This window comes from Triticum dicoccoides, chromosome 5A (assembly GCF_002162155.2).
Source record: "Triticum dicoccoides isolate Atlit2015 ecotype Zavitan chromosome 5A, WEW_v2.0, whole genome shotgun sequence".
NCBI classification, from domain to species: Eukaryota; Viridiplantae; Streptophyta; class Magnoliopsida; order Poales; family Poaceae; genus Triticum; species Triticum dicoccoides.
The window spans coordinates 331,072,680-331,088,714 of record NC_041388.1 but is presented as its reverse complement, the minus strand read 5'-3'; positions in this window follow the sequence as shown (position 1 = coordinate 331,088,714).

The window sequence follows — 16,035 nt, the reverse complement described above, 5'->3', positions numbered from 1 at the left end:
ATCATGCATATCACATTTTATTTTTGCATTTTGGTTGATCCTAGAAATTCTACGCAACTCAATGACCCACGGAGAGAGTTGGGGATTTCGTTATTTTCATATTTGAGTTCTCTCAAATTTTGAGAATAGGATCATTTGATTTTATTTATTTTATCATCAATTATTTCTACTACAAAAATATGAGAGAGGGAATAAAATGACTTTCCCAAAATAAAGAAATATTGAGGATTTAATAAAAAATCAAATAAGATTTTATTTCGGAGTTTTTCGGTGTTTTATTTGAATTTAGGAAAAAAATGCTTTTTTCAAAATTGCATTTAGGGCCCAAATAAATGTTCACCTTGTGCGGCTTGATTTTAGAAGCCCGTGAAAATATATTTCAGAATTTTTGGAGTCCATTTAGTATTTCTTTTTATTTTTCTTCCGAGCGGAATAATAATAAAAAAACGAACCGATTTCGGGCCGTACCCGAGTGGGACACCGCCCGAGGGCAGCCTTTAAATAGCGCCGCCCCGAGCCGCCCCAGCCCATCAGCCCCGCATCGATCCGCGCGCGCCGCCGGAGTCACCGCCGCCACCGCCGACAATCCCGCCGCCCGAGGTTCGGCGCGCCTCATTTTTCGTGCCGAAAAAAATTCGGCGTTCGTCGTTTTTCTTTTTCTCGGATTAAATCTGCGATTTTTCTGATCGGGATTCCTGATCCGATTTTCGTTTTAGTTTAACTTTTTGCTCGTTTATCGGAATCAGGCGATTCAAGTGCCTAGGGATTCGTCTCGAAACCCTCTATCCGTTTAACCAACTTAAACAAGTTTTTGTTACTATAAAATTTGCCCTAGATCCAGATTAGTAGAACGAAGTTGTTTTCTTTCGTAGTTTGATTTTCGTTGCTTTGTTCGATTTGATTCTTTTTGCCAACCGGAGTTCTTAAGTTGAACTTTCTGGTTAGATCTCTTATTTGAGTTTCACGTGTGCATTAGATGAGTGCTTATTGTATGTTTGTTTGTTTGTCTGCGATAGAGTACCCGGAGTGCGCCGCTTGTTACTTCGAATCGTTAGGTTTCCCGGATCATCAGCAAGGCAAGTAACACTTTGATCATACCTTTTCTACTACCCAGTTTTATTGCATTAGATCAATCCTCACACATTGCATGATTAGGATCTAATTAAATTGTGGGATGGGAAGTAGATGAGGTAGTACATATTACCTGTTTATTATCAAACCTTTGGGAGTTACTTCTACGTTTGCTTATTATGCCATGCTATGCTAGTAGACGTGGATTGGGTGAGTGAAATCCATGACAGATGTGAGATTTTTAATTAATGGTTTATCTAAGGTGGCAACTTAAACACACATCTGGGTGGTTTGAGGCACCTGGGTATTCCAGGACTTGCCTGTTTTCTTTGGACCGCCACCTAGGATCATGAGACTATTCATACTAGAAACTTCCGTGTGCAGCCACAATCTATTATGGGCTCTAGCATAGTTGACTAAGTCGTGCGAACTCTTACAGTGGTAGACTAGCAGATGTAGTGGATGTAGGTGGTACGGTCTACCCGATCGTAAGGTGCTAGCGCTTCTGAAAGACTATGTCTCGGTCATCCGTCTTCTCAAACACCCTGTAGTGCGAGAAACCAAACGGAGGCGATCGAGTCTTGTGGGGAAAAGTGCGCAAACCTCTGCAGAGTGTAATAAACTAATCATGGTTAGCCGTGTCCCCGGTTATGGACATCTTGAGTATCTAGTACTTGGATTTTCATGTGAATCTCAACATGTTACTCTAAATTAATTTTGTTGGGTTATGTTTAATGATGATGCTTAATTGGGATTGAGAATGCAGTCAACCGTTCTCAATGTTTAACAACCACCATGATAGTAATTAAATTTTATTCCTTTAAAGTAGGGAAAAATTGGCTTTACGCAAAACTGTAACCATAGAGCTTTCCACCAGCCAAATATGCATATAGTATAGCTGTTTCATTTCATTACTCTCTATGTGTTACCTTGCCAGCATATTCCATGTGCTGACCCATTTCGGGCTGCAGCGTTAATGTTGCAGACTTTTCAGACGATGATTAAGGAGTTTAGGTCGTGGTTCTATACTCAGTGATGCCATTGGAGTTGATGGACTCACTTATCTTCCAAGCCTTCCGCTGTTATCGTTATTAGATGGCCTTAAGCCATACTTATTGTAATAAGTTCTCTTTTGAGACACTCGATGTAATAAGTGTGTGATTGCTACTCTGTTATAAATCCTCCGAGTACTGTGTGGTGTCAGCATTACTAATCCAGGGATGACACCGGAGCACAGAGATCAGACTGTTTGAGGTCTGGTCGCTACAGAGATGGTATCAGAGCACACGCTGACTGTAGGACACGACCACTAAGTTAGAGACCTAGAACACTTTTCACTCTCTTCTCTTCTGACCTCTCATATTTTCTACTCTTTAGGATGGCGGATGCAAGGAACAAGTTCACACAACCGGATGAAGATACACCCTTTGGACACCACTTGAAGGAAGTCACTAGATACCTGAACATAGGAGTACCAAGCTTCATGGGAACCTACAATGACACTTTACCTGAAGAAGAGCGCTGGATGATTCAAGTTCAAGTTCTAGGAAGGACGTTCATGCTAGTCACTGAGCCCATAGAATTTTCTTTTGATGCACCAACTTGGAGTCTAGGAAAGAGCCTGGCATCTCACATCGCCATGGGACGCATTGGAGAAGTCTACCGCAAGGATCTCAAGGATACTATCTACCAGATTTGTGGGCGCCGAGATGAACAGTGGGAGATGATCAGCACCAGGAAGGATAGATCAATCGCAGCTTTTATCCAGGAGCTAAACCAGCACATTCGACGACAGGAGAACCAGATGTGCGCCGACATGATAGACCTGAAGAAGGCAAAGACTAGAATCAAGGAACTAGATTAAGAACTCAAGGCTACACGTGAAGATTATGAAGAGGAAATTGAAGTATTGGTGGAGAAGAATGACGACCTGATCAAGAAGATTGGAATATTTATGGGAGACCCTACGCCAGTAGATGAAGACGAAGAACCCAAGGAGATTAGCCCGGAAGACTACATCATCATCGACGGCACCGACTCGGAAGCAGATAGTAGCGATGATGAATATGTTGATGAAGTTGGAGCAGATATTATGGAGTCAACGACCGTAGAATATTTCTAGTAGACCACCTCATCAGTAGTAGTAGTCCACCATGTAAATATAGTAGTCCGAGCACTTTTGCGATAGATAGATCAATTGTATGCCCTTGTTTGATTGATTGAAGTGAATTGTTTGTTTTGCCTCATGTGCATATGGGTAGTGTTTTCTGTTTAGACCCCCTCTATTCTTATATCTCATCTTTTCTAAACCCTCAGATGCCTCCGAGATGTGACCCCAGATTTGCCTTTCCACCGGAGCTCACCCAGTTGATCCAGCAGCAGAACACATTGATGCAATTGCTAGTCCAGAATCAGAACCAGGGGAACAACAACAACAACCCACCACCACCACCACCACTTGTTGACCACTTAGCCCGTTTTCTTAGGCTGAATCCGCCGGTGTTTTCTAGTAGCACCAAGCCGATATTAGCAGATGATTGGCTCCGCAACACAGCTAGGGAGTTGACCACAACAGGATGCACATATGCGGAGAAGGTGAAGTTTGCCGCACATCAGTTAGAAAGACCCGCAGCATCATGGTGGGAGAATTTCATAGCCACTTTCCCTGTAGACACTGTCACATGGGACCAGTTTCAGTAGGCTTTTCGTACTGCCCATGTTTCAGCAGGAGCTATGGCCATGAAGAAGCGTGAGTTTCGCAACTTGCGCCAAGGCGGACGGACAGTTGGCCAGTATGTGGAGGAATTTAGTAAGCTAGCACGTTATGCACCAGATGACGTTGCTACGGATGTAGCTAAGCAGGAGAAGTTTCTGGTAGGACTGAATGATGAGTTGAGCATGCAGTTGATGGTAGCAACCTTCAACAACTACTAGGAGTTGGTAGATCGTGCTCTTATGATTGAAGGGAAGCAACAACAAATTGAAAATCGCAAGAGGAAGTATGGACAAGGGAAGTACAATTCAGGAGCTCAGCAGAAGCCATGTTTTACCCCTACATCGGGAGGACATTTTCAGCATACCCATGGAGGAGGTAGCTCGCACAATCACAATGGCGCCAAGAATGAAATGGCAATGGAGGAAGCAACGGCCAGAACCGCACCAACCCCTCAACCCCAGCCAAGAAGGACTTGAGCCAAGTCACTTGTTTTAAGTGTTCGAAGACAGGACATTATGCAAATGAATGTCCTAAATTGCAAAATGGAAATAGCAATGGAAGTTCTGGGAAGAAGCCGAACCCTTTTAACAGGGGACAGGTGAACCACGTTAGCGTGGAGGAGGTTGAAGCTCAGCCCGATGCAGTAATAGGTAAGTTTTTGGTTAAGTCATTTACTGCACTCGTTCTTTTTGATACTGGCGCATCACATTCATACATATCAAGGGGATTTGTGGATAAGTATAACCTACCAACCCAAGCCCTTAGGTCACCCATGTTAGTAACCTCGCCCGGAGCAGAGTATGTGGCTAGTCTATGGTGTGATCGGTTACCATTAAGGATTGGTAACTATGTTTTTCCCTTAGACCTAATAGTATTGGAATCCCAAGGATTGGATGTGATATTAGGCATGGATTGGTTATCAAAGTATGAAGGGAATATAGAATGTGCTAGTAAGTCAATTTTGCTTACCACCCCAGAAAGGAGAAGGATCAAGTATGTATCCTGGCATGTGCCAAAGAGGACTCAAGTAAATTGCCTAACAGGAGTCGTGCAGGAGGAAGTACCAGTGGTAAGGGATTTCCCTGATGTATTTCCAGAGGAGTTGCCAGGCATGCCACCAGATAGAGATATTGAGTTTTGATTGAGCTATTGCCAGGCACAGGGCCAATATCAAAGAGACCATATAGGATGCCAGCAAAGGATTTGGTGGAAATTAAGAAGCAGATTAAGGAATTACTGGATAAAGGATATATTCGCCCAAGTTCTTCGCCTTGGGGATCGCCAGTACTTCTAGTGGAGAAGAAGGATGGATCGTTAAGGATGGTTGTTGATTATCGAGGATTGAATGAAGTAACGATCAAGAACAAGTACCCACTACCGATGATCAATGATCTATTTGATCGATTGCAAGGAGCTAAGGTATTTTCGAAGATCGATCTGCGATCAGGATACCACCAGTTGAAGATTCGAGAACAGGATATTCCGAAGACAGCTTTTACCACCAGATATGGGCTATACGAGTATACCGTTATGTCATTTGGTCTGACTAACGCACCTACATATTTTATGAACATGATGAACAAAGTGTTTATGGAGTTTTTGGATAAGTTCATCATAGTGTTCATTGATGATATCCTAGTTTATTCAAAGAATGAAGAGGAGCATAAGGAGCATTTGCGTTTGGTACTTGGAAAGCTCAGAGAACATCAATTATATGCCAAGTTCAGCAAATGTGAGTTTTGGTTGAAGGAAGTAGGATTCCTCGGACACATTATATCAGGAGAAGGTATAGTAGTAGATCCCGCTAAAGTTGAAGCCGTGACCAAGTGGGAAGCCCCAACAATAGTTGGAGAGATCCGGAGTTTTCTTGGACCCACAGGATACTACCGGAGATTTATTGAGAATTTCTCAAAGATTGCGAAGCCTATGACGGAGTTATTAAAGAAAGATACCAAGTTCATATGGACAGAGGAATGTGAGGCTAGTTTCCAGGAGTTGAAGAAACGTTTGGTTACCTCACCAGTATTGATTTTGCCAGACCAGACCAAAGATTATGAGGTGTATTGTGACGCTTCACGTCGAGGACTTGGAGCAGTGCTTATGCAGGAAGGGAGAGTTGTTTCATATGCCTCAAGACAACTGAAGCCTCATGAGTTAAATTATGCTACGCATGATTTGGAGTTAGAAGCCGTAGTGCATGCATTGAAGACATGGAGACATTTTCTCATTGGAAATCATTGTGAGGTGTACACGGATCATAAGAGTTTGAAGTACATTTTCACCCAGAAGGAGTTAAATCTCAGACAAAGGACATGGTTGGAGCTTATCAAGGATTATGATATGAAATTACATTATCATCCTGGAAAGGCTAATGTAGTAGCTGACGCATTAAGCCGTAAGAGCCATGTCAATACGTTAATGACGGGAGGAATACCAAGGGAGTTAGCAAAAAATCTTCGTGAACTATGTTTGGAAATAGTTCCGAGAGGCTATGTAGCAGCATTGGAGATTCAGTCAACTTGGATGGATAGAATTAGAGAAGCTCAGAAAGCTGACAAAGAGATTGCCGCTATAAAGGAGAAACTGAGCAAAAGAAAAGCTAAAGGATTTCGTGAGGATGAGCACGACACCCTATGGTTTGAAGACCGTGTTTACGTGCCCAATGACCCAGAGATCAAGAAGTTGATATTGCAAGAGGCACACGACTCACCATATTCGATTCACCCAGGAAACACCAAGATGTATTTGGATTTGAAGGATATTTTCTGGTGGACCGGAATGAAGAAGGATATTGCAGAGTATGTAGCAGTTTGTGATGTATGCCAGAGGGTAAAGGCAGAGCATCAGAAGCTAGCAGGATTGTTACAACCATTGCCGATACCCGAATGGAAGTGGGATAAGTTAGGCATGGATTTTATCACGGGATTGCCCAGGACTCGTTCAGGCTATGACTCGATTTGGGTTGTAGTCGATCGATTGACGAAAGTAGCTCATTTCATCCCAGTAAAGACCACTTACACCAGTGCTAAGTTGGCAAAGATATACATGACCAGGATCGTATGTCTGCATGGAGTTCCAAGGAGTATCGTATCGGATAGAGGAACCCAGTTTACCTCAAAGTTCTGGAAGCAGTTGCACGAAACTTTGGGTACCAGGCTAGAATTCAGTACAGCTTTTCATCCACAGACAGATGGACAGACCGAGAGAGTCAATCAGATTTTGGAGGATATGCTGAGAGCTTGTGCGCTAGATTATGAATCTAGTTGGGACGATAATTTTCCATATGCAGAGTTCTCTTACAACAACAGTTATCAAACCAGTTTAAAGATGTCCCCTTTCGTAGCTTTGTACGGAAGGAGGTGCAGGACACCATTGTCATGGGACGAAGTTGGAGACCGCCAGTTGTTTGGACCTGACTTGATTAAGGAGTCTGAACAGAATGTGAAATTGATTCGTGATAGTCTCAAGGTAGCCCAGTCCAGATAGAAAAGTTATGCAGATTCTAAACGCAAGGAGACAGTTTACGAAGTCGGAGACAGAGCTTATCTTCGAGTATCTCCACTTCGAGGAACAAAGCGTTTTGGAGTTAAAGGGAAGTTAGCGCCACGATTTGTAGGACCATATCGAGTTTTGGAGCGTATGGGAGAAGTGGCCTACAAGTTGGAATTGCCCGAAGGATTGTCAGGAGTACATGATGTGTTCCATGTTTCCCAGTTAAAGATATGTCATGCGGAGATGGCTGACATACCGTTGAGAGACACAGTGCCATTGGAAACTATTCACTTGGATAACGATTTGACCTACGAGGAGAAACCAGTTAAGATTCTCGAGTTTGCCAGCCGAGTTACTCGCAGCAAAGTTATTAAGTTTTGCAAAGTTCAGTGGAGCCACCACACGGAGGATGAAGCCACCTGGGAGCGAGAGGAAGATTTGCTCATAGACCACCCTCACCTATTCTCTAGCCAACCCGAATCTCGAGGGCGAGATTCATCTTAAGGGGGGTAGGTTTGTAACATCCCAAATTTTCAATTTGGAATGTTATACATTAGATCATCATGCATATCATATTTTATTTTTGCATTTTGGTTGATCCTAGAAATTCTACGCAACTCAATGACCCACGGGGAGAGTTGGGGATTTCGTTATTTTCATATTTGAGTTCTCTCAAATTTTGAGAATAGGATCATTTGATTTTATTTATTTTATCATCAATTATTTCTACTACAAAAATATGAGAGAGGGAATAAAATGACTTTCCCAAAATAAAGAAATATTGAGGATTTAATAAAAAATCAAATAAGATTTTATTTCGGAGTTTTTCGGTGTTTTAATTGAATTTAGGAAAAAAGTGCGTTTTTCAAAATTGCACTTAGGGCCCAAATAAATGTTCACCTTGTGCGGCTTGATTTTTGAAGCCTGTGAAAATTTATTTCGGAATTTTTGGAGTCCGTTTAGTATTTCTTTTTATTTTTCATCCGAGCGGAATAATTAAAAAAACGAACCGACTTCGGGCCGTACCCGAGCGGGACACCGCCCGGGGGCAGCCTTTAAATAGCGCCGCCCCAAACCGCCCCAGCCCATCAGCCCCGCCTCGATCCGCGCATGCTGCTGGAGCCGCCGCCGCCGCCGACGATCCCGCCGCCCGAGGTTCGTCGCGCCTCATTTTCCGTGCCGAAAAAAAAATTCGGCGTTCGTCGTTTTTCTTTTTCTCGGATTAAATCCGCGATTTTTCTGATCGCGATTCCTGATTCGATTTTCATTTTAGTTTAACTTTTCGCTCGTTTATCGGAATCAGGCGATTGAAGCGCCTAGGGATTCGTCTCGAAACCCTCTATCCGTTTAACCAACTTAAACAAGTTTTTGTTACTATAAAATTTGCCCTATAAAATTTTCTTTCGCAGTTTGATTTTCGTTGCTTCGTTCGATTTGATTCTTTTTGCCAACCGGAGTTCTTAAGTTGAACTTTCTGGTTAGATCTCTTATTTGAGTTTTACCTATGCATTAGATGAGTGCTTATTGTATGCTTGTTTGTTTGTCTTCGATAGAGTACACGGAGTGCGCCGCCTGTTACTTCGAATCGTTAGGTTTCGCGGATCATCAGCAAGGCAAGTAACACTTTGATCATACCTTTTCTACTACCCAGTTTTATTGCATTAGATCAATCCTCACACATTGCATGATTAGGATCTAATTAAATTGTGGGATGGGAAGTAGATGAGGTAGTACCTATTACCTGTTTATTATCAAACCTTTGGGAGTTACTTCTACGTTTGCTTATTATGCCATGCTATGCTAGTAGACGTGGATTGGGTGAGTGAAATCCATGACAGATGTGAGATTGTTAATTAATGGTTTATCTAAGGTGGCAACTTAAACACACATCTGGGTGGATTGAGGCACCTGGGTATTCCAGGACTTGCCTGTTTTCTTTGGACCGCCACCCAGGATCATGAGACTATCCATACTAGGAACTTCCATGTGCAGCCACAAGCTATTATGGGCTCTAGCATAGTTGACTAAGTCGTGCGAACTCTTACAGTGGTAGACTAGCAGATGTAGGGGATGTAGGTGGTACGGTCTACCCGATCGTAAGGAGCTAGCGCTTCTTAAAGACTATTTCTCGGTCATCCGTCTTCTCAAACACCCTCTAGTGCAAGAAACCAAACAGAGGCGATCGAGTCTTGTGGGGAAAAGTGCGCAAACCTCTGCAGAGTGTAATAAACTAATCATGGTTAGCCGTGTCCCCAGTTATGGACATATTGAGTATCTAGTACTTGGATTTTCATGTGAATCTCAACATGTTACTCGAAATTAATTTTGTTGGGTTATGTTTAATGATGATGCTTAATTGGGATTGAGAATGCTATCAACCATTCTCAATGTTTAACAACCACCATGATAGTAATTAAATTTTATTCCTTTGAAGTAGGGAAAAATTGGCTTTACGCAAAACTGTAACCATAGAGCTTTCCACCAGCCAAATATGCATATAGTATAGCTGTTTCATTTCATTACTCTCTATGTGTTACCTTGCCAGCATATTCCATGTGCTGACCCGTTTCGGGCTGCAACGTTAATGTTGCAGACTTTTCAGACGACGATTAAGGAGTTTAGGTCGTGGTTCTATACTCAGTGATGCCGTTGGAGTTGATGGACTCACTTATCTTCCAAGCCTTCCACTGTTATCGTTATTAGATGGCCTTAAGCCATACTTATTGTAATAAGTTCTCTTTTGAGACACTCGATGTAATAAGTGTGTGATTGCTACTCTGTTATAAATCCTCCGAGTACTGTGTGGTGTCAGCATTACTGATCTAGGGATGACACCGGAGCACAGAGATCAGACTGTTTGAGGTCTGGTCGCTACATAAAGCCTTATAGTCCGATTGCCTGGTTCATTGCGCTGAACACCTCCCTTGAAGGACCCAAAATTGGGGTAAAGAGTGCTCAGGTTTATCCCGAACACCCTAGTACTAGTTACATGGGGGCGGAAGCCGACGACTGGCCAACTCTCAGATTTTATAAACGGACACACAGAAGGTAATATTTTAAATTAAAAAACAAAGGCGTTGCATAGCACAGATGAACTTGTTTCACATTACTGGATCACGTGAGCATGTTCATTCAAAAATTACATCCCTGGCACATTCATCCGCCACAAGGTGGGAACCCTTCAGGACACTCTCATAATACATCTCGGGGCAGCGATGCTCCTTGCCCTCCGGCGGCCCCTCCTTCACCAACTTCACGGCGTCCAGCTTCGCCCAGTGCACCTTCGCCCGGGCAAATGCCCTGCATGCACCCTCGATGCAGACGGACCGCTTTATGACTTCAAGCCGTGGGCGGGCCTCCACAAGCCGCCTCACCAGACCGAAGTAGCTGCCGGACAGGGGCTCGCTAGGCCACATCCGGACTATAAGGCCCCTCATGGCCTGTTCGGCCGCCTTGTGAAGCTCGACCAATTGCTTCAGCTAGTCGCTCAAGGGCATTGGGTGTTCGGTCCCAGTCTACTGAGACCAGAACAACTTTTCCGTTGAGCTCCCTTCCTGAGCTCAGTAAAACTCCGAGGCATCCAGTACACTGCGGGGTAGTTCTGCGAACGCTCCTGGAGAGCTCCAAACTCGGGTAAGTAACAGGAAAATTTCCTCCACATGCTTGCTTAGCATAATGAATGCCTTACCCGCTGCTATCTTCTTCACCGCATCAATCTACTGGAGGGCCTTGTGGGCTTCAGCCTTGGCGCTCCGGGCGCTTTCAAGCGCCTGCGCAAGCTCGAACTCTCGCGTCTTAGAGTCAAGCTCCAAGGACTCGCATTTTTTGGCGAGATCCTCGAGCTCTTGCCGCACCTTGCTACCTCTTGAGCATTGCGTTGGATTTCCCCGAAGAGGAGAGGATGATGCAGCAAAGTAGCGTAATAATTTCCCTCAGTTTTTGAGAACCAAGGTATCAATCCAGTAGGAGGCTACGCGCGAGTCCCTCATACCTACACAAAAACAATAGCTCAATGCAACCAACGCGCTTAGGGGTTGTCAATCCCTTCACGGTCACTTATAAAAGTGAGATCTGATAGAGATGATAGATGATATTTTTGGTACTATTGGTATAGAGATGCAAAGTGAAAAGTAAAAGGCAAAGTAAAAAGCAAAGCAATAATAAAGTGATGGAGATTGATATGATGAGAAAGAGACCCGGGGGGGGGGGGCCATAGGTTTCACTAGTGGCTTCTCTCAAGAGCATAAGTATTCTATGGTGGGTGAACAAATTACTGTTGAGCAATTGACAGAATTGAGCATAGTTATGAGAATATCTAGGTATGATCATGTATATAGGCATCACGTCCGAGACAAGTAGACCGACTCCTGCCTGCATCTACTACTATTACTCCATTCATCGACCGCTATCCAGCATGCATCTAGAGTATTAAGTTAAAAACAGAGTAATGCCTTAAGCAAGATGACATGATGTAGAGGGATAGTTTCATGCAATATGATAAAAAACCCATATTGTTATCCTCGATGGCAACAATACAATACGTGCCTTGCTGCCCCTTCTGTCACTGGGAAAGGACACCGCAAGATCGAACCCGAAGCTAAGCACTTCTCCCATGGCAAGAAAAACCAATCTAGTAGGCCAAACCAAACTGATAATTTGAAGAGACTTGCAAAGATAACCAATGATACATAAAAGAATTCAGAGAAGATTCAAATATTATTCATAGATAGACTGGATCATAAACCCACAATTCATCAGTCTCAACAAACACACCGCAAAAAGAAGATTACATCGAATAGATCTCCACAAGAGAGGAGGAGAACGTTGTATTGAGATCCAAAAAGAGAGAAGAAGCCATCTAGCTACTAACTATGGACCCGTAGGTCTGAAGTAAACTACTCACACTTCATCGGAGGGGCTTGGATGATGATGTAGAAGCCCTCCGTGATTAATGCCCCCTCCGGCAGAGCTCCGGAACAGGCCCCAAGATGGGATCTCATGGATACAGAAAGTTGCGGCGGTGGAATTAGGTTTTTGGCTCCGTATCTGATCGTTTTGGGGTACGTGGATGTAACACCCCAGATGTAACTTTCCCAATTTGTACTCCAACTCTTGCTGTTTCGGCGTTAAGCTATTTTATCTTTCTCGGGTTCGGGTCTTTGTCTCCGTGTGTTGTTATCATTGTCATGCATCTCATATCATGTCATCATGTGCATTGCATTGGCATACGTGTTCATCTCATGCATTCGAGCATTTTCCCCGTTGTCCGTTTTGCATTCCGGCGCTTTGTCCACTTGTAACACCCTCGATGCGACTATATCTCCCACGTGTCGAGGCACGACTTAGAGGCATAATCACATTGAAGGCATATGTCGCAAGTTAGGCAATCTTCGCAACATCCCATGTAATATAAATCATAAAGGGGAGATAACATAGTTGGCTTACACTCGCCACGTCAATCAAGTACATAAATAACATTACATCATCCAAACACTCATGGCCCGACTACGGTGCCAAAATAAAAGATAACCCAACATGCGACAACGGTCCCGTTCACCCCCAACTGGGCACCACTACTGATCATCGGGAAAGGAAACATAGTATCGTTGAGAGTCTTCGTCGAACTCCCACTTGAGCTCAAACGCGTCTCCGGGATCGGAATCATCAGGCCCTGCATCTGGTGTAATAGTAATCTGTGAGCCACAGGGACTCAGCAATCTCGCACCCTCGCGATCAAGACTATTTAAGCTTAATAGGTATGGAAAGGTAAATATATGTGGAGCTGCAGCAAGCGACTAGCATATATGGTGGCTATCCTGTTCGCAAAAGATAGCGAGAAGAGAAGGTAAAGCGCGCACGAGAAACTAGAGAACAACCTGCGCAAACATTACTCCAACACCGTGTCCACTTCCCGGACTCCGCCGAGAAGAGGCCATCACGGTAACACACTCAGTTGATTCATTTTAATTAAGTTAAGGTTTAAGTTATCTACAACCGGACATTAACAAATTCCCATCTGCCCATAACCACGGGCACGGCTTTCGAAAGTTCAAATCCCTGCAGGGGAGTCCCAACTTAGCCCATGACAAGCTCTCACGGTCAACGAAGGAATAGACCTCCTCCCAAGACGTTCCGATCAGACTCGGTATCTCGGTTCTTCAAGACACTTCGACAGGTTAAAACAAGACCAGCAACACCGCCCGAATGTGCCGACAAATCCCGATAGGAGCTGCACATATCTCTTTCTCAGGGCACACTCAGATGAACACTATGTACAACTAAAACCAACCCTCAAGTTGCCCCGAGGTGGTGCTGCAAGTGGCTCTATTTGGACCAACACTCAGAGGAGCACTGGCCCCGGGGGGGTTTAAATAAGATGACCCTCGGGCTCCGGAAACCCAAGGGAAAAAGAGGCTAGGTGGCAAAAGGTAAAACCAAGGTTGGGCGTTGCTGGAAAAGCTTTAATCAAGGAGAACTATCAAGGGGTTCCCATTATAACCCAACCGCATAAGGAACGCAAAATCCGGGAACATAACACCGATATGACGGAAACTAGGGCGGCAAGAGTGGAACAAAACACTAGGCGAGAGGCTGAGCCTTCCACCCTTTACCAAGTATATAGATGCATTAAGATAACAAGATAATATAAAGATATCCCAACAAGTAAATAAATGTTCCAACAAGGAACGGCCTTCAATCTTCACCTGCAACTAGCAACGCTATAAGAGGGGCTGAGCAAAGCAGTAACATAGCCAATCAACGGTTTGCTAGGACATGGTGGGTTAGAGGTTTGACATGGCAGTTTGGGAGGCTTGAAAGCAAGTGGTAGGCATCATAGCAATGGCATAGCAAAAGAGCGAGCAAAACTAGCATAGCAAAGATAGTAGTGATTTTGAGGGTATGATCATCTTGCCTGCACAGTTGTCAGGGTTGATTGGATCCTTGAAAGCAAACTCAACGGGCTCCTCGTTAGCGAACTCGTCTCCCGGCTCTACCCAAACAAGACAAACAAACAACAAGGATACAATCAACCATGTGCAAGGATCAAGCAATATGATGCGATGATGATATGCTATGCGGGATGCGATGCGGGATGCAAAATGCAAGATATGACAGGAAATGCAAGATCCTGGCCTCAACTTGGAAATCCAAGTGTGCCACGGGAAATATGAGATGAAATCGCTTGAAAATGATATAAAGATCATCGGAATCGGAGTTACGGTTTAGAAATGGCAAGCGATTCAAAAATGACACCGGTCTGCGATTTACAGCAAGTATGCATCTAAATGCAATGAGATAAACATGCTACAGCACCCAAACATGACAACAAAATACATGGCAGGGCTTCATACAAGATGCTTAACAAAAGTCTAGCACTGAGCTACGGCCAATTCATCCATTAACAGGTTCAAACAAGCATGGCAGAAATGCATATGACAAACAGATCTCAGACTTAGTGAAATTAACACTTGTCTGGAATTTGAGATCAGGTAGCTTCTTCGGAGCAACAAAACTACATTCTACAGGACCTGAACATGGAAAGGTAAAACATGGCATGGAGCTACTCAAATAGCTTAACAAAAGTCCCTTAGTGACCTTGAGCCAAAATGGATCAGAAAATATACTAACAAGCACGTGAACATCGCAAACACATGATCAGTTTTCAGACTTAGTGGAAACTGGCACATGCTGAAACATATCTCAAGTAGGCATGTTCACAAGCTCGATGCACTCACTATGTTGCAAGTCATGACAAGAAAAGCATACATCCATCAAGAAGGCACAAAATGCAAGCTAGACATGGCAAGAACAATAACATAGCATGCACGGATCAACTGCAACATCATCGGCAAAATTGCAAACAAGTTAACAATCTGCCCAGATTCACAAAGTAGCAAAAGTAGAGCTCGATTGACTCAAGCTAGGGTGCTCCATAATTGCAACAAAAGACATGGATGGATAGACCACTACAATATTAACAAAACATCCTTACTGATCATCCTCAAAAGAGGCATGGATCACTAGGAAACAACATGAACATATGGCAAGATGAGATAAACAGATCAAGGACTTGGTGGAAATGCTAAGTCCCTGAAATCAGAATTATCAAGTGCTTTACTTTGCAAGCTTGCACTAGTCACCACACTCATCAGAAAAATACATGGGTTGCACCTCTGGAAAGATGACAAAACCCTTAACAAAACATATGTAGAACATCAGGGCATATCAAGCACACATTAATCATGGCGAAAATGACAAAAAGCTAAATGGAGTAGCAGATCTGACAAATATCTCAAGTAGCCCTCTTCTAACAGCATTTCGGGCATCAAGATGAACTCAAATGAAAATGATGCAATGTAATGAAATGATGTACTCTCTGGGATGAACATTTTGATATGTTATATGCATGAATCAGAGCTACGGCTGCAAAGTTACGGGGCTATGAACAGGAGCACTTGGATCTGCAATTCCGGGACTTAGAGAAAAAATCACCCCGAGATCTAGGGTTTACTGTTCACAGCATGCGAACCGAGAACTCCGGCAAGGTGGCGGCTACTCCGGCGAGCACTGTTCGTCGGCGGGGAGGAAGAGGCCGGAGGAGGGAGAGGCGAGGTCGGCCGGGGAGGAAGAGGCCGGGGCGGCTCCGGTGGTTGGGCGCGGCGGCGGCGCGTCGGGCGAGGCGGCGGCAGCCGGCGACGGTGACCCAGGCGGCCGGCGTCGGAGGGCGGAGAGGTGGCAGCGCCGGCGTCGAGCTT